The sequence below is a fragment of the Oenanthe melanoleuca genome, chromosome 4A (genome assembly GCF_029582105.1).
Source record: "Oenanthe melanoleuca isolate GR-GAL-2019-014 chromosome 4A, OMel1.0, whole genome shotgun sequence".
Classification (NCBI taxonomy): Eukaryota; Metazoa; Chordata; class Aves; order Passeriformes; family Muscicapidae; genus Oenanthe; species Oenanthe melanoleuca.
In genome coordinates this window covers 15,742,268-15,760,391 of record NC_079338.1, presented here as the reverse complement: position 1 = coordinate 15,760,391, position 18,124 = coordinate 15,742,268, and the positions used below count along the sequence as shown (strand labels likewise).

The following is an 18,124-nucleotide window of genomic DNA, read 5'->3' as shown; positions in this document are numbered from 1 at the left end:
TAGATGAATTGACAATAGTACTCAGTGTTTCTTTTCCCTACAAATTTATAAGTGGGACTAGAAAAATTCAAATTATGACCTTTAACACAAATCTAACCATGCTGTTTGCTCCCTGTGAGCAATTTGCAGATTCTAACTTAAAGAAAAAAAAAAAAAAAAAAAAAAAAAAAAAATCAGGTGCTTGCAAAAATGCTAAAAGTCATTTACAAAACTTGAACGTCCTTGACTTACTTTAGTCATTTTCAGGGACAGAATGAAAAATTAGTATTTCCTCTAGAGGGCTTCAGGATCTGTATTATTTCCCAAGTTAGAGTTGTATTGCACAGAGTGAAGCTCCTTGCTGTTCTGATTCCTCCTGCTCTGGGCAAAAATCCTCTCAGCCAGTGGAGTGCAGAGGTCAGACCCACCAAGGTTTGTGTCCTCCCTTCCCAGTGCTGCTGGGAGAATCCAGAACAGATGGTTATGTGATTATTTTTACTAGAAATGCTGAAGTTAATTAATTTGCACTTTGTTTTCCTGTGATTTTGCTCCTTATGAGAACCAGTATTTTCTTTAAAGTCTTGGTGCCATACTAATATGAATTTAAAATTTAACAGAGCTGTCTAAAACAATATGACAACTCATGCATCAAATAAATGTTGTTGGTGATGATGACGATTATTATTTTTTAATTTTTCTCTAAGGCTGTATTGTGATAATCCTGCTAACCAAATTTCTGATGAATTTATATACTAATATAAAATTTAATTGAAATTCAGGACTTCAAACCTAATCACTTAACTATCTCCATGTTTGCCTTTATTATTTCCATGTCTGCCACCAGAAATCCAAGGCTTGATCAGCCAAGATTTCTGCTCTACATTCTGTCATTTTCCTCTGTTTTTGTGCAAAACTTTGACTTTCTATGTCTGCCTTGCTCCTGAGCCACTGTTACCTCTCAGCTCCTACTTTTCAGGTTAAATCCTTGGCAGTTACAGGAAATCTTTTTGAGATGCATCTCAAGAATCTTTGGACAATGCTCTCAGGCACAGGGGGGATTTTGGGGATGTGCAGAGCCAGGAGCTGATCCTGGTGGGTCCCTTCCAACCTGACACATTCTGTGATTGTTTAATTTCATAACTGAAACAGCTGCCAGCCTGTACAGCTCTCCAAACCAAGCCCATTTTCTTTTAAAATAGAAGTTTAATTAGATTTATCTCCCGTTTGATGTTTGTCAGATAATTGGAATCTGTGGAAATCATAACTGGAACTGAAGTTCCCACCCAAAGATCTCCCCTTCCATGGAAAAGACACAAAGATATCTGAATTTCTTTTTTTTTTTTTCTGAATTCTGGTGTGACTGTGGAGAGTCCTCTCCTTGGTACCAGCCATTATTTAACACAGGAAGCTCTGCAGGGATGATTTGTGAGAGCCTGGCTTTGATTCAACCAGGAGCTGAAGTGCTTGCCTCACTTCTCTGTAAAATGCTAATCCTCCAATTGATTTCATGGGAATATTCACAACTCAAATCAAGCCTAAGTGCTCTGCTGGAGCCTGGCCAGGCTGAGCCCAGGCTGGCCAAAGCTTTGGAGATGGTCCCATCCAATTTCACAGATCGAAATTCATGTCTCTGGAAGGACATCCCACTGAAAATTTATACCTCACTTAGAGCCTCCCCCACTTGGAAAAATCCCCTACAGGAATTAATGTTTCCCCTGATACATATGAGTGCAAATTTCCTCAGTAAAGATGATTTTTGGTAGCTCAAATCAGAAGGATTTTTCTGTTTACATCTTCCAGAACTGACCAGTCTCAATGTTTTTCCACTCTAGGAACTTGATGTGCTGTGACTTGACACCTGATTGTAAAGAAACGTCATTGCTTGCAATCCTGGTAGGCTGCTGGTTGAAGAAAGACAAACACTAAAGAAAATTCCATATTCCATCTCATAATATATTCATTGTCTTCCCCTGTCATAACCTTTGGATAGTACTTTGAGAAATTTGTTACAAAACCCTTTAAAATTGTCCATAAATATTAGTTTACTCAGAAAAATACTGCATAACATTTTAGGGACTCATAGGGCTTTTCAGTGGACTGAGGGGTAAAAAAAAAAAAATCACCAGTGGATGAAAATATGAGAACAGTGGACACATTTCAAAGTGAAGTTACTGAGCACAAAGAGATGATGAAAAAAAAATTCCCTTGGACCATGAGTGATGGTTGGGTCAGTTCTGGAGACCTGGAGCCAGCTGGGAGCCAGCAGAGGTGGAAGTGTCCTGCTGGGCACTTCTCAGCCCAGGGACAGCAGTGTGAGACAGACATGAAAGGAATTCCCATTTCCATTTTTCCTGGACAAGTCTGTCTCAGCAAGGTCAGGCTGGTGAATGCAGCGAGTCTGAGCTGAAATCAAAGAGATTTGGCTGTACATCTGGGAAAGACAAAAGGTCAAGACAAGTTTCTTCTCCCAGGATTGAAGGAAAAATCCTTGGAGACATGGCTGATAACAGATGGTACCTCCACTCAATGGATGCTCTTTTCAATAATTTTATAATTAAAGACCTTCAAAAGGGGCTCAGCTGCCTCCACCTCCTGTTTTAGAGTCAGGAGAGACCATTCCATGAGCTCCACTGGCTCCAAAATGGAGTGATCACCCTTGTTTGAACAAGCAAGTGCTGGAGCTCATCAGGGAACCAGTAAAGGCATTTTCCCCTCCCTTTCTGCAGCTATAAATGCCCAATCAAACTCTAAATTTTACTGAAATCATCTTGTATGGACTCTCTTTATGCCACTCCAGTTCTATTACAAAAATATCTTTTAAAAAGGGTGCTAACCAGGCCAAAACCAACCTGTAACAAGTTTATTTTGCATGTTGGGGAAATTTCACGTCTCTTTGTCAAACAGGTTGTTACATCTTGCTACTACAACGTTGGCAATTGTGCTGTATTTTGGATATACTGTGAACACATTTTGATTGGGTTCTGGCAGGCTCCCAGTTAAGCTGAATTACAATGAATGCCAAGAACATATTACAATTTCTTTCAGTAAACACGAGGCACAGTTCTCAGGCAAGCAGCCATATGCCATGTTCTCACACACTCCTTTTTCAACCCCAAGAGCTGAATTTAGCTGTTGCTTACGAAAGAAAAATTTAAAAAGACAGTCAATGGATCTCCTCTTATGAGTAAAAAAAAAAAAAAAAAAGCTGAATTCCTTTCAGTGTTCAAACTCACTGACAGACAATCAGAGAAGGTTCTGATCTGTGTGGAAGGGCTCCTGGAGAAAGGTAATTCCATTTCCAGGGGACAGCAGGGATGTGGTGCCCCTGTGCTGGCTGGAGCAGTTTGGATTCCATGGCCATGCACTCGTTCCACCACCAAATCCTGCTGCAGACATCCTGCCAGTCTGAGCAGGGGGCTCAGACTGAAGCAAAGCCCCTTTGAGAATATGGAAATTTATCTGAGGGAGAATTTCAGAGTTTTAGTTAAAAATGCACAAAGTAGAACCAGGCTGGGAAGAGGCACAGCCAGAATTCAGAGTTCAGCCTTTGGTGAGGGTCTCATTTCTCACAATGAATATGGATGCTGTTAATCTTTTTAAACCTCACAGAAATGACAGCTCTCTACTTTGAAGCCTGTCCAGCAGAGAAAACACAATGGAAGAGATAAAATTCACCTTAAAAAAATTAAAAAAAAAAAAAAGTGAGAAGGAATATTTTCCAGACTGGAGCACCCTGCACAGCTGCAGTCACCCTCCTGCTGGACAGGGTGGTGGTGCTGCTCTCCAGCTCTTGCCTGCACATTCTGATGCACTTCCTTTGTTAGCAAAGCTCAGATCTCATTAGAATTCCCTGTTTCACAGGTAGGAAAACTGAACCAAAGAGATGTAAAGCAATTTTCATCAAATCACACCAAAGAGCAGCAGGAGAACTAGAAGCAGGCCCTGTGTCTGTTCACAGCTTTCATGTATGGGCTTAATTAACTGGGAAAAATTAGAAACTTCTAGAAGTGAAAGGCAGCTCCCACACTACCTGATCCTCCACCAAATTATTAATGGGCTCTGAGAGAATAAAGGGAAATTTATGACATGCACTTTGCCCTTTGCTTTTGGAAAAGAATCATTCAATCTTTGCAATAAGCACAGCTCAAGCCACATTTTCCTCTAATGCATTTTAGTTTGCAAGTGCTCATAGTCAAAATAAATTCCAAGTACAGCAAATGAGACATGGAAAATTACATCCACTTGGTCTACCACATCTTTATCACATTCTTCATGCCAAAAAATTCAAATTACTCTCTATTATGTATTCACACATTCTGTTGCTTGCTCTTTACCTCCCCTTGTTTTCCCACACATCTCTTGTTCATTTTGCAAATGCTATCTTGTCTTTTTCAGTTTAATCCTCTGCACTCCCATTTCTCTATCTCAGTACCTCAATTTGGAGAGGGACCCTTCTGTTCCTCCCATTTGCATCCTCAGCTCCAGCTCCTCCTTCCTAAGCTGCAGTTTGTGGTGCCATTCCCACTGAGCTGGGAGGCTGCTGAGAGCCCAGTGATGATGTTTGCAGCCCATCCCTCTGTGCCATCCACTCCATCCCCTTCTAAACTATTTTAATTCCACCCCAAGTATGTGCTGTTGCCATTTTTCTCTCCTCCCAAACAGCATCAAAATTCATCCCCTCCATGGTTTTATTACCAAGCTGATGAACCAAAAATACATTTTACTCTGTATTTCTCCAAAATTTAGATGTGCACTAGCACAGGATTTTCCCCAGTCCTTGTTTTTCCATTACTTCAGCCCAAAGGGCTCTCAGAACTCTCCTACAGCCTTTTCTCCCTGCAGTGGGTCCCCAGGGCTCTGTGTCTCCACAGCCTCAGTCTCTGATGGATCACTTCCAACTGCAGTAGGAGAAAAATCTGAAACACTCCAGGGAGATGCACAGGTACAATATCCCATAAACACATGAAGCATCCCAACCTTGTTTCCATAACTGAAAGCCATTGTGGAGCAGACCATGAGGAATTGTAATTCCTGTCTCATTGCACAGGAAGGGGGGATGAGCTGCTCCTGCAGTAGGACAAATGTTCACAACAGCTCAAATGTTCACACCCAGCCCCAGTGGCAGCCCTGCCCTTTCAGGAGCACAAACAGTGTGGCTGTAGGTGTGAAACACCACTCTGTGTTTGAGAGCTGAAAGTCTCCCCATTCCAGGGGCAGCCTCCAGGAAAACTCTGATTTCACTCTGCTCACCCCCAGGACACCAGCTGCTAAAGATGGGAGCAAGGCCCACCTGGAACTTTAAGTTATTTTCTTTTTCTGCTGCTGGATTTGCTGCTACACCTTGAACTTAAAGGTAGAAACTGATTAAAAGTTTCCTTTAAATTCACCCTTGTCTCCCAGTTCCACTTTGTGAAGCCTCACACACACACAAAAATTGCTTTCCTCTTCCAGTCTCACTCTCCATGTCCTTTAATTACTCAGTCCTGTCTCATCTTAAGCAGCCTTTGCTTCCCTCTCTCTGAAAAACATGGAGTCTCTCTGGGAATCCACCTCCAAACTCTTTATAGCTCCTCCACCACTTCACCTCCCAAGTCTCATGACGTTATTTTCCCTTTTCCCTGCCCTTTAAAAACTGGCTTCTTTCACATTCCACCCAAACTGCTCCTTTCATTTCCATAGCCAGAGCAGGCAGGGTGTGCTCATGAAACACATTAACAGGAAACTTAAAAGGCTGCATCAACAAAAAGGCTGAAATGACTGAGAACTAGACCAGTAGGAAATGAATGAAATACAGAAATACAACAGGCCAGTGCCATCTGGGGACTATTAACAGATTACTGCTACTGTGAGGAGTCACCAGTTCAGGGCAAAAAGATAAAGCAAAAAGAGAGGAGTGGAAAAGGGAAGAAGCTGAGTACTCCAAGAGGACTCCTGACAGTGCTAAGAGGGGCTGGGAGGAAGGGAAATACAAAGCTCAAGTGAATTGGGAGATAAATTTTTCATATTTTAATTTACTCATCCTAAAATTAATTAAAAATCTGTGGTGATTTCCTCCTTTTCTATTATAAATCTGTCAAAGTTTCCTTAATAATCAGTTTTATTGCTGCTAAGCAAAACCATTCTGCTCAGTTTTTGCCATGTATTAATGACTTGAGGCACATCCTACAAGCTGATTGTATTAATTATTTCATATTTTAAAAGTCTGGAATGCCAGACTGGATTGTCTTTTAACCCAGATCTACAAGAGGTGTTACCTGCCCACATTTTATCCCCATTACAGCTCTTCCTTCCCTAAAAACCACTATACTTAAAGTGGCCAAAACAGAGGGAGAGATTCATCTTCCTCTCCCGCCCACTGACACAAGAATTAGCTGCAGACTCATCTTGCTTAATTAATTTTTGTAAAAGGATGCAAAATTTCAAATCAGATCTTAAAGGTCACAATCAAATCAGCAGAGCAGCCTTCTCTCAGCACCACTCAGAAAAATTAGTTCCCACTTCCAGGTGTTTTATGCAAGGCATCCTGCTCCATCAGCATTTTCCAGCTCCTCACTTCCCAGAAAAATAAAGTAAATCACAAGATTTAGATGATCATATTGAGGGTGCTCTGATTTTCTGCTCAGCTCACTGCAATTCTGATTTCAAGATTTATCACAGATCAGTGGTTTTACATCAAGGAAACTTCCTTGGAAGAAACCCAAGGAGGAGGAGGAACAGTAGCAGTGGTGGCAGGACCTCGAGTGTGACTGATCAACAGATCTTCCTTCATGACAGACCCACACACAAGGAAAATAATAAAGTGGAGTTGTATATAACAAGTGAGGTGTCCCATAGGGACAGTTCTCCTTCCCTGCTACATCTGCTCCTACAAGCTTTCAGAAGAATTATCCTCTGCCTTGTCAGGCTTCGAGTGCCTTAGGAGATATTTAATTCACTGCCACTGAATTTAGCAGATATGCAGCTACCAGTGTAAGTTGCCAGCATAATTTCTGGGTTAACCAGGCACTTTTTCACTTCACATTATATTAATACAGTGTAAAAATGGGTATTGTCACGTTTATCAATTTATCAGATTACCAAAGTTATCACATTTTTCTAGCACGCTTGCAGTGCTTGTTATATAACACAGAATGATTTGCTGTTACCTCAGACTTTATTTAACTTCCACAGAAGTTTTTTCAGGCCTGTGAAACTTGATTCACAACTAGGAAGACTATAAATATCACAAATGCGCTAACAAAGGTAGATCTGAAGGCAAAATGAGTTGCACAAATGTGCAGTTTTGCCATGGAAGGATGAACACAGCAAGGTCTCAGTGTAAAGAACTGGAACTGGAGGAAGTAAGCAATAATTAGAATTTGAATTAGAATGATTGTGTTTTATTGTTCTCGAAAAAAAAGCTTGGAGCTATGTAAAAGTTATTTCAAAATTTGGTTTAATTTTTTTTTCCCAAAAACTCATTGATCCTCAGGTTTTACACACCAGAAAACAAGCAGTGCACAAACTGCTCCCTCCAATGCACACAATGTGCAGCCACAAGGTTACACATTAAAATTCCAAACACAAAAATGCTTCAAGGAGTAAAGGGTGAACATAAGTTTTAGTGTAAAGCTTAGAACTCCTCCAGCTGGAAGCAGTAAAAGATGGAAAATACAAAATTAAAATTACAGATTCCCTTTTCAAGGCAAAGAGTCTCTTTTTGCTGTTCTCATGAATGAGGCAGGGGAAAAATAAGCCCTTGGTGTATAAAAATTAAGGGAATCTTACTGAGCTAAAACAAGAATTGCCTCTCACATCATACTTAGATGTGAAATACCATCAGCTGATCAAGGGCCCACAGCTCCCACAAAGAATTGAGTTAGAAGGCAATGAGCCCATTTATAAAAGCCTTATTGATTCTTCCCAACATATCCTATTTTTTCATGTAAATCATAACTCTTAACAGCATTTCCTTCCAAACTTGCCCAGCAGGGAAATCAGATTTATTTCTCTACTATACCTGGGTCATGTGATAATCCCTTTTTAAAGATTTATATCTTATTTGCTGTCCTCTGTCCCTCTGGTATTGGGACTGACTTGAACAAACTATTATTGACCTGTCATCCCACATTTGAGGCTTTGTTGCATTTTGTTTGGTTTAGCATTAGAACTTTTAGAATGACTTCAGTAGAACAGCTTGTTCCAAACTCTTGTTGTCCCCCAATTTATTACATCAGCTGGCTGCTGGCACTTCCATTGGAGACAATGATCCAGACACATTTCCTCTAGAAAGTATCCTCCTGATCTCCTCCAGCAAGGAGTGATTTGTTTTACACTGTATTTTCAAGTCAGCAGACAAAAGACAAATATTGGTTTTAGCAAAAGAACATACAATGCTCAAATTAGGCAATTATTTGTAAAGCAGTTCTGATGAATATTGTACTTAAACTCAATCAGGTGCTTTTCCCAATATTTTTCCTCTGCTGTGTACAGGCCTCAGCTCCCTAATAGATGTAGATATCCAAGTATAGAAATGAATCATTAGCTGACAAATTAAACTCCTTATCAAAATGGAACTCTATTGTTAACAGATGAAAAATGAGTGGATCAAATGGCTGCACAAAGAAAATCCAATAAGGGCTCATCTGCACCCCATCAGCTCCTGCCACAGCACTTAATTCAGAGTAACTCACTCTCACCAATTATTTCATACCTGCATGGATTTTCCTCCCTCTAAAGTAATTCCAGGGTTCAGCTATGCAGCTTAATTTCTGAATTAGTGGTTTCCAGGGAATGTGTCAGCAGAGTAATAGGCTGAGGAAAATGAAAGGGGGGGAAAGGGAAGCTGGGAACTTTCTTGGAAAACAGCAAGAAAAATCCTTGGAAAACAAGTAAGGACATGAAATGATAGGGAATAAAGAGTCTAAAATTGATATGCAGTGTTCACACTTGGATGATGATCTTGCTCTGTAATTTTTTATTCCAATGACAGAACAAGAGGGAGGAGACAGAAGGACCAAAGTAAGACTCGAGTGTTTTCTCACACATGGGACCCATCCCAGCTGTTGAAAGCTTTCTAAATTTTGCTGTAAATGCCAAGAGACCTGTGCAGGTCACAGCAATCCCTGGGAGGGAGCAAGTCAATCTGCAGGGAACACAGGCAGTAATGGCTCTGCTAACAGGGTCCTGCTCTCCAGCAGCCTCTGGAAATTTGAGTTTTCCAGCAAGCAAGGAGAGAATCTTGCATTCAAGCAGAAATTTTGCAAACCAAAGCATTGAGATTTCTGCCCTCGGAGGTTTTACAGGAAATATTTTGTAATATGGAATGTAAATTGGAAGATGTGAGTTGGAGGGTGAAGTGGGACACAACCACTGCAAAGAGGGCTCAGGATTTTGGGATGTGGCTGCTCTGTGAGCCCAGCTAAGACCAGAGAAGGGAAGGTGGGAAAAGCTTAAAGCAGGTGCTGGAAGCTGCTCCCATTGCAGGATCACGACCATCAAATCTCTGTAGAGGTTTATTTTTGTGCTCTGGTGTCCCAGCCAGGCTGCTGAGCTTTCCTGAGCCAGGTTCTGTGTGTGCAGGGCAGGCAGAGGGGTGGATGGGGACAGCTCCAGATCACAGGGTGGCAGAACTGCAGCAGGTGCTCAGAAAGAAGGCAAAAGAAAAAAAGAAATCCTGCTCTCCCCATAAAAGATCCTTTCTTCCTTAAAGTAAACAGGGAGGTTAAACAGCACAACAACAAGGGGAACTTCTGAGGGAACAGTCTGCTGCTGCTCTGAACCCAGGATAAGCCTTCAAATGTTGGTTTTACTAAAAATGCTGCTCTAAAAGGGAAAAAGCACCTCTAACTTATAACCTGGTGCTAAAGTGAATCACAGCACTCTGAGGAAAATATGGATTTGTCAGGTGGAGTCATCACTTTCCTGCTACGTTGTGATGACTTTAAATGGCTCATCTGAAATATTATCAGTCATTCTGTAATTCCCAACCTTCAAACTGGAGCTGCAGGAATGCAATAGCAGCACAGCTTCTTCCTGCCTCAGACCTGAACTTCAGTGGCACCTTTCCTCCTCCTGGCAAAACCAAATTAGGAAAGTGCAAATTCATGCTGTTATCATTTTCTTCTTTGAGAATAAATATATACACATGTCTTGGGTTGCAATACAGGATGTGGCCAGAAATGTGAATTCTGTCCCCATCTGCTGCAGCCGGGTGGGGCAGTGACCCTGATCTCCTGGCACATATTATCTGCTAATGGGCCATCTTTAAACCAGCTGGGCAATCACCTTTATCTTTCCACAGCCCATCCTCCCTCCAGGAGATATCATCTGCTGCTGGCCCATTCAGTCCCACTGCATGACTGATAAAATTCCATCATCCCACTGGGAGATGCTCCAGCCAGGGGAGGAGCCAAGCCTTTCCTACCCAGATAAAAACTGAGATTTTGGACACCAAGGAACCTTCTTTCCACTGGATTCCAGAGGAAAGCCAGACCTTTGCACATCATCCCTGGAGCTTCAGAGGAAACTGCACCTTCTCCAGGAGCACTGCTCCAGCTGAACCACATCTGCCCCTGCAGGAGGATGCAGCCACCATTGAATGGGACTGTGCCAACACCCTGACTGACTGACGGGTGTCAGCTTGGATTCTGACTCTGGCAGGGGTTGGGGATTGTTCTTTGTAATACTGTACTTCTATTTTAATTTTCCTAGTAAAGGACTGTTATTCCTAATTCCCATATCTTTGCCTGAGAGCCCCTTAATTTCAAAATTATAATAATTTGGAGGGAGGGGATTTACATTCTCTATTTGAAAGAGAAACTTCTGCCTTTATTGGCAGACACCTGTCTTTCAAACCAGGACAATACACAAAAAGAAATTATGATAACATACTCATAAACGTCACTTTGTTGAACCACAGCTGATCTATAACAGGAATTAACTGAAAAAATTGAAAAGTAATCACCACACAGTGGAAAGTAAAATATACAGGCACCAGTGGGATATTATATGCTCTGGTAGCATCTGGGGGAGCTCTATAGCCACCACATCAGTATTCAAGGATTATTAATGTGAGTGAAATCTTCATAGGAAGAGTGTCCCTATCTGCCTGTAAAATCCACGGCATCCTGTGAGAAAAGCACCAAAGCCTCCCATGCTCAGCTTTCCATCACAGTCTCCTATTGAGAGCTCCTGCAAGTCGCCATCCAGAGTCTGAAAAGGCTTTGCTTGGCTTTCTCAGATGGAAAGAAAGGGAATAACAAAAAAAGAAAAAAAAAAAATCTGTTTTTTCACGCCTGGTTCACTTCAACCCTGAATTTACTCATTTTCATGGAAGGCAAAAATACATGAGTCAAAAGGCTCAGTAGGAGAGGGAATGAACACCTCCATGCTCAGATCTTTAAAAGGCATGTCCTTCACTTTTACAAATACTTCAAACCAATTTCTGCCATCTGTAACATTATCAAGCACTTACAGCTCCACAGAGTTTTCAATTCAGCGAATTTATTTTCATATTTTCCCAAAAGGTCTCTCCCAAATGCAGGTCCTGGAGTCACTGCCTCCAAAAAAACCTCTCAGCTGAAAACACAGCAGAGTGTGAAGGCCACCACTTCTTTGTGTATATTATTTTCATAATGTTATTTTAAGCAAAGTATTTCTTAAAATTACATTTCACAGCTTAAAAATTTACCAGCCAGTAATTGCTTTTAGCAACAGACAGAGAAGCCATTAGGATGATTTCAGTGCTGTAATCAACACACACTCCCAGCCACACAATTCTGTCTGACTCATTCCCTGCACAGACTCTAATTAACTTCCAAAGGAAAGCCAGGGGATTCCTGGTGGAGTAATAATGCTGTGGAGACATTATGCAAAACTTCACCTCTAGGAAACGACCTGGGCTCGCCCTCATTGCATCCCAAAAACCTCACAGAGAGCTCTGATTGCATTCCCTTCCCCACAAATTCAGTTCACCAAAGCAAGGGGAGAATTTGTGGGGTTTTTGCTTTTAAAATTAAAGCATGTCTGGAAAAAAAAAAAAAAAAAAAACACTGCTGAGGAAAAAAAAAATATAGATAAAGATGGATCCTGTAAGTGTGGGATCCATAAAATGTTTTTTTTTATGGGATTCAGTTGTCAAACTAGGAGCTCAGTGACTTCAGACTGAGGTTCTGAGACTCAGCACTGTCCAGCAGAGCCCTCCATGGACAGAGGGGAAAAGAGCCAGGAAATCTGAAATAATCACAAAAACCACATCATGGAAAGAGCATGGCTGAAAAACACAGCTGAAAAATCCCCCAGCTTTGCTCCCTGGAGAAGTTCTGGGGTTTTTCTCAGTGTATTTTAAATTTATAAAGAAAAATATGCTGACTGGACCTTGAAGTTGATCTTTAAAAGAAATTAAGGGAGGAGGAGGGGAATGGAAAAATAATAACAGAGCAAGATTTAGAAATTATCATAGTGCTGAAGTGTGTGTGTGGAGTTCAGATCCTCTTGGAATTACAATAATAATGCTCTCTGCATTGCTTCCCAACATAGTCTGGATTTCTTCTAAGTTCCTTGGAACATTCTTGTTCTCCCACTTTTAAACTAGAGCAAAATGATGATCAACAGTCTCAAGAATCCAGAACAGCAAACCAAAATTTTTGGGGGTGAAGGAGTTGGCTTTGGGGTTTGTTTACTTTCTTGTTTCTGGTTTTTTTGGTTTTTTTTTTTTTTTTAATGGGATCACCATAAATCCAGTATTTGCTTAGAGTGATGCAGTTTTAAGCCCTTTTCTTATCACATTAGAGCTGGAGCTTGATTTCTAAAGACAGACTGTGACTTGAATTTTCATTTGCTGACGCAGTAGAAAATTTTCCAGAATTCAGAGTTCTTAAGAGCATGTTGCCTTTGCTGTAATTAGGGCTGCAGGAATCCTGCAGAAATCAGGCTGACAAGCAGAACCAGGCAAGGCAAGTCACATCTCTGGCAAAAAGAGATTCTGTGCAACTTTTCCCCCTTCATCAGCAAAACCACTCAGAGAGGTCTCTGCCCCCCTTGCAGGATTCCTGACCCATCTGGAACTGGGATATAAACAGGATTAATGATGTGATGCTGCTTAAAATTAACCCTGCAGAAAGAGGAGGAGGGCAAAGAGGCATTTTCAGTTTTCACAGCCAACCCTGCACAGGGTTGTTACCATCACAGTCAGGGAGATGGGGACCTATTGAATTGGATTAAGCTGAATTTAATTAATCTCACTTCAGTTAGATTTATCTGTGTATTAAACTGTGTGTTCATCGAGTGGGAAAATGATAATCTTGCCTCTTCAGCAGAGATTTTTGTGTGTATGCTGAAAATCTCTGTATTACAGTAAGTACTAACTATGACAAAAATGGAATATTGCTGCACTCTGGTCCAACAGCTAATCTTGGAGTTTGAATTATGGAACTAATTATTCAATTAAATTAAATAATACCTATTAAGTTTACTACAGTGTGAAAGCAACTAACTCTATGTATGTGAGAAAGCCATTTACTACCTAGCTCCTTAATTAAAGCATCAATAACCATCATCTCCTCCTGAAATCTCCTCATCTGTAGAAGTCACCCCTATGTCACAAGCACATAAAAACAAGCAATGCTGGCTTTATTCAGGCTGTAATAAACTAAAATTAAAACCAACCCAAATCCAAACTTCATAGGCAGAGACTACTTGCAATAAATCCATATTGTCTAAAAAAAGATAAAAACTTGGAGAGGGTGTTCATTTATTACCTTTTAATGAATTCTTTGACCACTCCCAGTTATAATTTCAATCTCAAAGTCTCATTACTGCAGCTCCTTTGTACTCTAATTTCAAATGCATGGACTTGGTGCTAAAGGGGTCGATTTTTCACATTTGCCAACAAGATAAAAATGAAACAATGAACAGGAAACCCCCAAAGCCCAAACTACACATCTGCAGGCAGTTTTGTTAGGGACTGAATACAGTGTCTAACATCTTTATTTGCTGCATTTAGCCCCACTGAGTACAGAAGGTAAATTTCCCAAGTAGAACAAGCTCAGAAGTAGGTGAGACTTTCAGAGTTTTCTTAGGATAATCAAAGACTTAGTTTGATGAATTAAAGCAGAACCAGTAAGCCCAGCTGCAGTGACAGAGTCAGATGCCTCAGGACTCAGCCAAAGCTCATTTTGGTGTTCAACACAGGTTGTGGTGATGTTGGTTTTGGGATCCAGACCTTCCAAAGGGGTTTTCCCAAATAATGAAGTGAGGAAGGAGCTGTGGTGTCCCAGAGAAGGAAACTGCAGGAGATCATGGAGGTGTTTACAGCTGACCTTGCCTAAGCACCACTGAGCTCAGCAACAAATCAGAGCTTTAATCCCCTTCCCTCCATGCACACAAACCCCAAGATTAATCCAAAATATTAAAGCAAAATTTTACAATAAAACTTCCATCATGGAATGTAAAATAATAGTGGTGAATACCTGAGAAGGGGAGTAGCCAAGTATTGCACATAGCAAGCAAAATTTCTTACTTCTGACTCTGATATGAACCAAAGAACTTCCCCACTGAGTTTCTTAAAGGAAAACAAAACCCAAATCACAGAACAGGGGGTGAAAGGGGGTTCTGGGCAGGGATAGAGAGCCCAGGGTGAAATGAAATCTCAAATCCTCATTAAGGCAACAGTCAGTCTGCTTGGAAATCTGGTATTTTCAACAAAATTCACATTTCTAGAGCTGTCATTTAAAATATCTTCTCTGAAGCCACTGGGTTTCAGTAGCATCAGAGTTGCCATGTATGATCAAAAGAAGAGACCTCACAAATCCAAGCTCAGCAGTGATAAGGGACAGCTCATTAATTAATGGCTCATTAACATTGGCACTGAGACACAAACCAGAGAGAACTTTCTTTGGACAGAGAACAGAGTTTAGGTGTTTTTAGAATTGCAACACTGAATTACTTTCTGTATTGTTAAGGCTTGTTTCTTCCTTGAGGATAACACACAAACAATCAACATAGAGCTGCCTAAACCACAGTGACCAGGAGCTTTTACCCATTTCACACCTCAGAAATTACAGAACAGACTCTTCTGCAGCGGCTTATGCTATGGCAGAAATATGAAAAATGACAGACATTGCAAAAACTTTTAGAACTGAAGGGGTACAAAATAATTGTAAAGAAGAATAAATTATGTATTGTTTGTATGCATTAAAATGACTCATCTCCATCCAGACCATATAGAAGAACATTGCTCTGATGTTGGAGCCAAAAATAATCTGATATTTTCATAGTTTATCCAGAATATTCCTGAGTTACTTTGTACTTGGTTTGATAGCTGGGAATACCAAACATATCTGAAAGCAAATGAAATAGAAAAATCCAGTGAATATTGCATGGAATATTTGATATAACATACCTGTTTTCTTCTGTAACCATCACAGGAACCAAACTCCTGCTTGTGAGCCCAGCTGAGCATCCACAGAAAACAAAACACATTCCCCAGTGGTCCCAAACTCACTGACACAGTTTTTATGATCATGAACATACTGTGCTCTAAAGGAATTAAACAGGGCTTTTAAAAAAGTATTACTTAAAAAAAAAAAAAAAATCTGGAACTGCTTTACAAATACCCTTATCAGTACCAGAAGTAGCTTTGTGCTTAAAAACTAAAATTTCTACAATACAAATGTTTAGGGGATGGCATTCCAAGCTCATAAAAACTCTGGTATAGGTGAGCAGCTCCAGCAACAACCAAAACAAAACCATGTTTCACACTCCCCTGAAAAAGGAGCTGCTTGAATTTATAAAGGCAGAGCCACAAAATGGGAACAAATTCTGCACCTGAGAAAAGCCAAGCCTTCAATTCTCTCCCAGCTGAGGCTGCTCCAGCTGATCTGATAGCAGGATTTCACCATTAGCACATCATCTTTCATAATTAAACAGGAATTCAGGATTTATCACCAAACTTTGGATAGAAGTGGGTTCATCAACCTGAGAATCAGCTTCCTGCTCTGGCATTAGCAAACCCATTATTGACATTTCCTGAGGACATTTCCCTGCTCTCAGGGATCTAAAACTGTCATCAGCTGAAACCTCTGTACCACATCCCTGAGGCTGATTCAAACCAGCTTTTAAAACACACACAAAGCCCCCTGAAACCCCCCAAAAACAGTCAATAACAGTAGGAAGAAGGAAGAATTTTCCCCAAAAACCAGTCAATAACTCAGCAGGAAGAGGGAAGAATTTCCTGTGTTCAAACCCACCAAGGCTCAGCTCCATGTCTGTGCAAGCACAGAAAAAAGCAGAATAACATCTAATGATGCACTGGCTGAATTACACATCCTGCTCCTCAGACTGGAGGCAAATGTGGCATAAACATAAACATGGAATCCTCCAATGTTTATTTTTTACAGCTTGTGCATGAGAAATAATGTCCAGCAGAATCCTTCAGGTCTGGAACCAAATGCCAGCAGAATTTTCCAAAATTGCCTGCAGATGTCTGCTGGCCAAAATGGTTCCATGCAGGCCTGGAAAATCCATTCCACAGGACCCAGCTCCTCCTCTGGCTTTGAGGAGATGCCAGAGCTCCCTGCACTGCTGCTATTTTCACTCCTAAATCCCTTTTAGCCTCGTAAAAACCTGTTTATTCCTCCATTTTTATCATTATACCTGATTCCAATTCTCCATGTCTGTTTCCTTCTTTGTGGATCCCCCAAAATCTCAGAAATAATAAAAATCTTCTGTTTTTTTGCAATCTAACAAGTTTTCCAAGCCCAGAAATTTAGGATTTTCACCCTTTCAAAAGGAGAAGCTCAGGGGCTTCCTATCCACAAACCCCTTCCAAAGGGGCCCAATAAATTGTCAATTTTTCTATCAGTGACTACAAGTTGCTGAATTTATGCAGAATTAAATATAAATGTATTCATCATCTTAGGAATTATCTTTTTAAAGTTCTCTTTGCAGTTCTCATACTTTGACTGAAACCAAAGGAATGTCTGGACTGTGAATGCCCTGCACTGCTCTGTATTAATTCATAATTAAATAATTGAAGTATTTTGTTGTGTGAAAACACAACATTGTGTCACTTACATATTCCCAAAAGATGAAATAAATTTTCCTTCAATTAATCCATTTTCAAAACCATTTTACTCTTCTTTTAGGTCAAAATAATTCACACAAAAATATAAATATTGAATGTTTATATTTTCACGTGGTAGTCAATAATTTCCATTAACGTGGCCAATCATAAAAATGTGCATAGACAAACTTAACATCCCATAATTTTTTATTCTAAAATGAAGAAGTATAGTAAATAAATATACATGTACCTCAAAAAATGTTGTTTTTACAGACTGAGAAGCTTTCTATCCCAACTTCTATAAAACTTGTAATGGCTGATTTATTCTGATTCCACATACTATTCAAGAACTCAAGTTATAATGAAAATATATGAATGTCTCTTAGCTAACAAAATCAGAAAATCTTACTCAGCCAGCAATATTTTCAGCAAGACTGATTTCTGAATTTTAGCACCATAAAAACAGCTTATAAACAATATTAATTGCTATTTGTTTTTCCTTCAACAACTGGCCAAGTAATTTGCTTTCCTTAATAAAACAGCAGCTTTCCACAGCTTTGCCAAAAATGACTGGAATTAAAAAAATATGGAGGAATGGAACTATTCTGTTTGATATTCTGCATATCTTAGCAAAATTTTTAATTCATATTTTATGTCCTGGATAAATCTGCCCTCGGAAAATGCTTTAAAATGAGCAAATATCTGCTTTGGAGACAATCTGCAGCCATTGGAAATGTGCTATAAAATTTGCATTTTTGGTTTGGTTTCAAGCCCCTCTAAAGGTAAACTGAAAATTTAGCCAAATAAGCAGCTGAAAGAAAAAAAAAAAATAGGGAAAAGTTATGTTTCATTTAGAATTTCTCTGTAATTATGTCAATAAAAATAGCAACAGGAACAATTGCATAACTCCTCCAAACTCAACCCTTCCCCTTGTTAATTGAATATAATTAGAGAGGAAATACCACAATCCATGAAAATAGAAGTGAAATTTTGAGTTCATTCTGATTATAGCTGTTAAAAATCGAAATAAATAGATTTAAAATGTGCATTTATTCTTGTTTTAAGTCTTGTAACAGCTCTGCTTCAAACACACCTCCATTT

The 18,124-nt window shown here is 40.0% G+C and overlaps 1 protein-coding gene across 1 annotated transcript in view; it reads right to left on the bottom strand.

Moving 5' to 3' along the window:
- Positions 1 to 18,124, bottom strand: part of LOC130253067 (connector enhancer of kinase suppressor of ras 2-like) — a 166,439-nt gene that overhangs the window by 120,278 nt on the left and 28,037 nt on the right. The gene's annotated exons all lie outside the window — the stretch shown is intronic.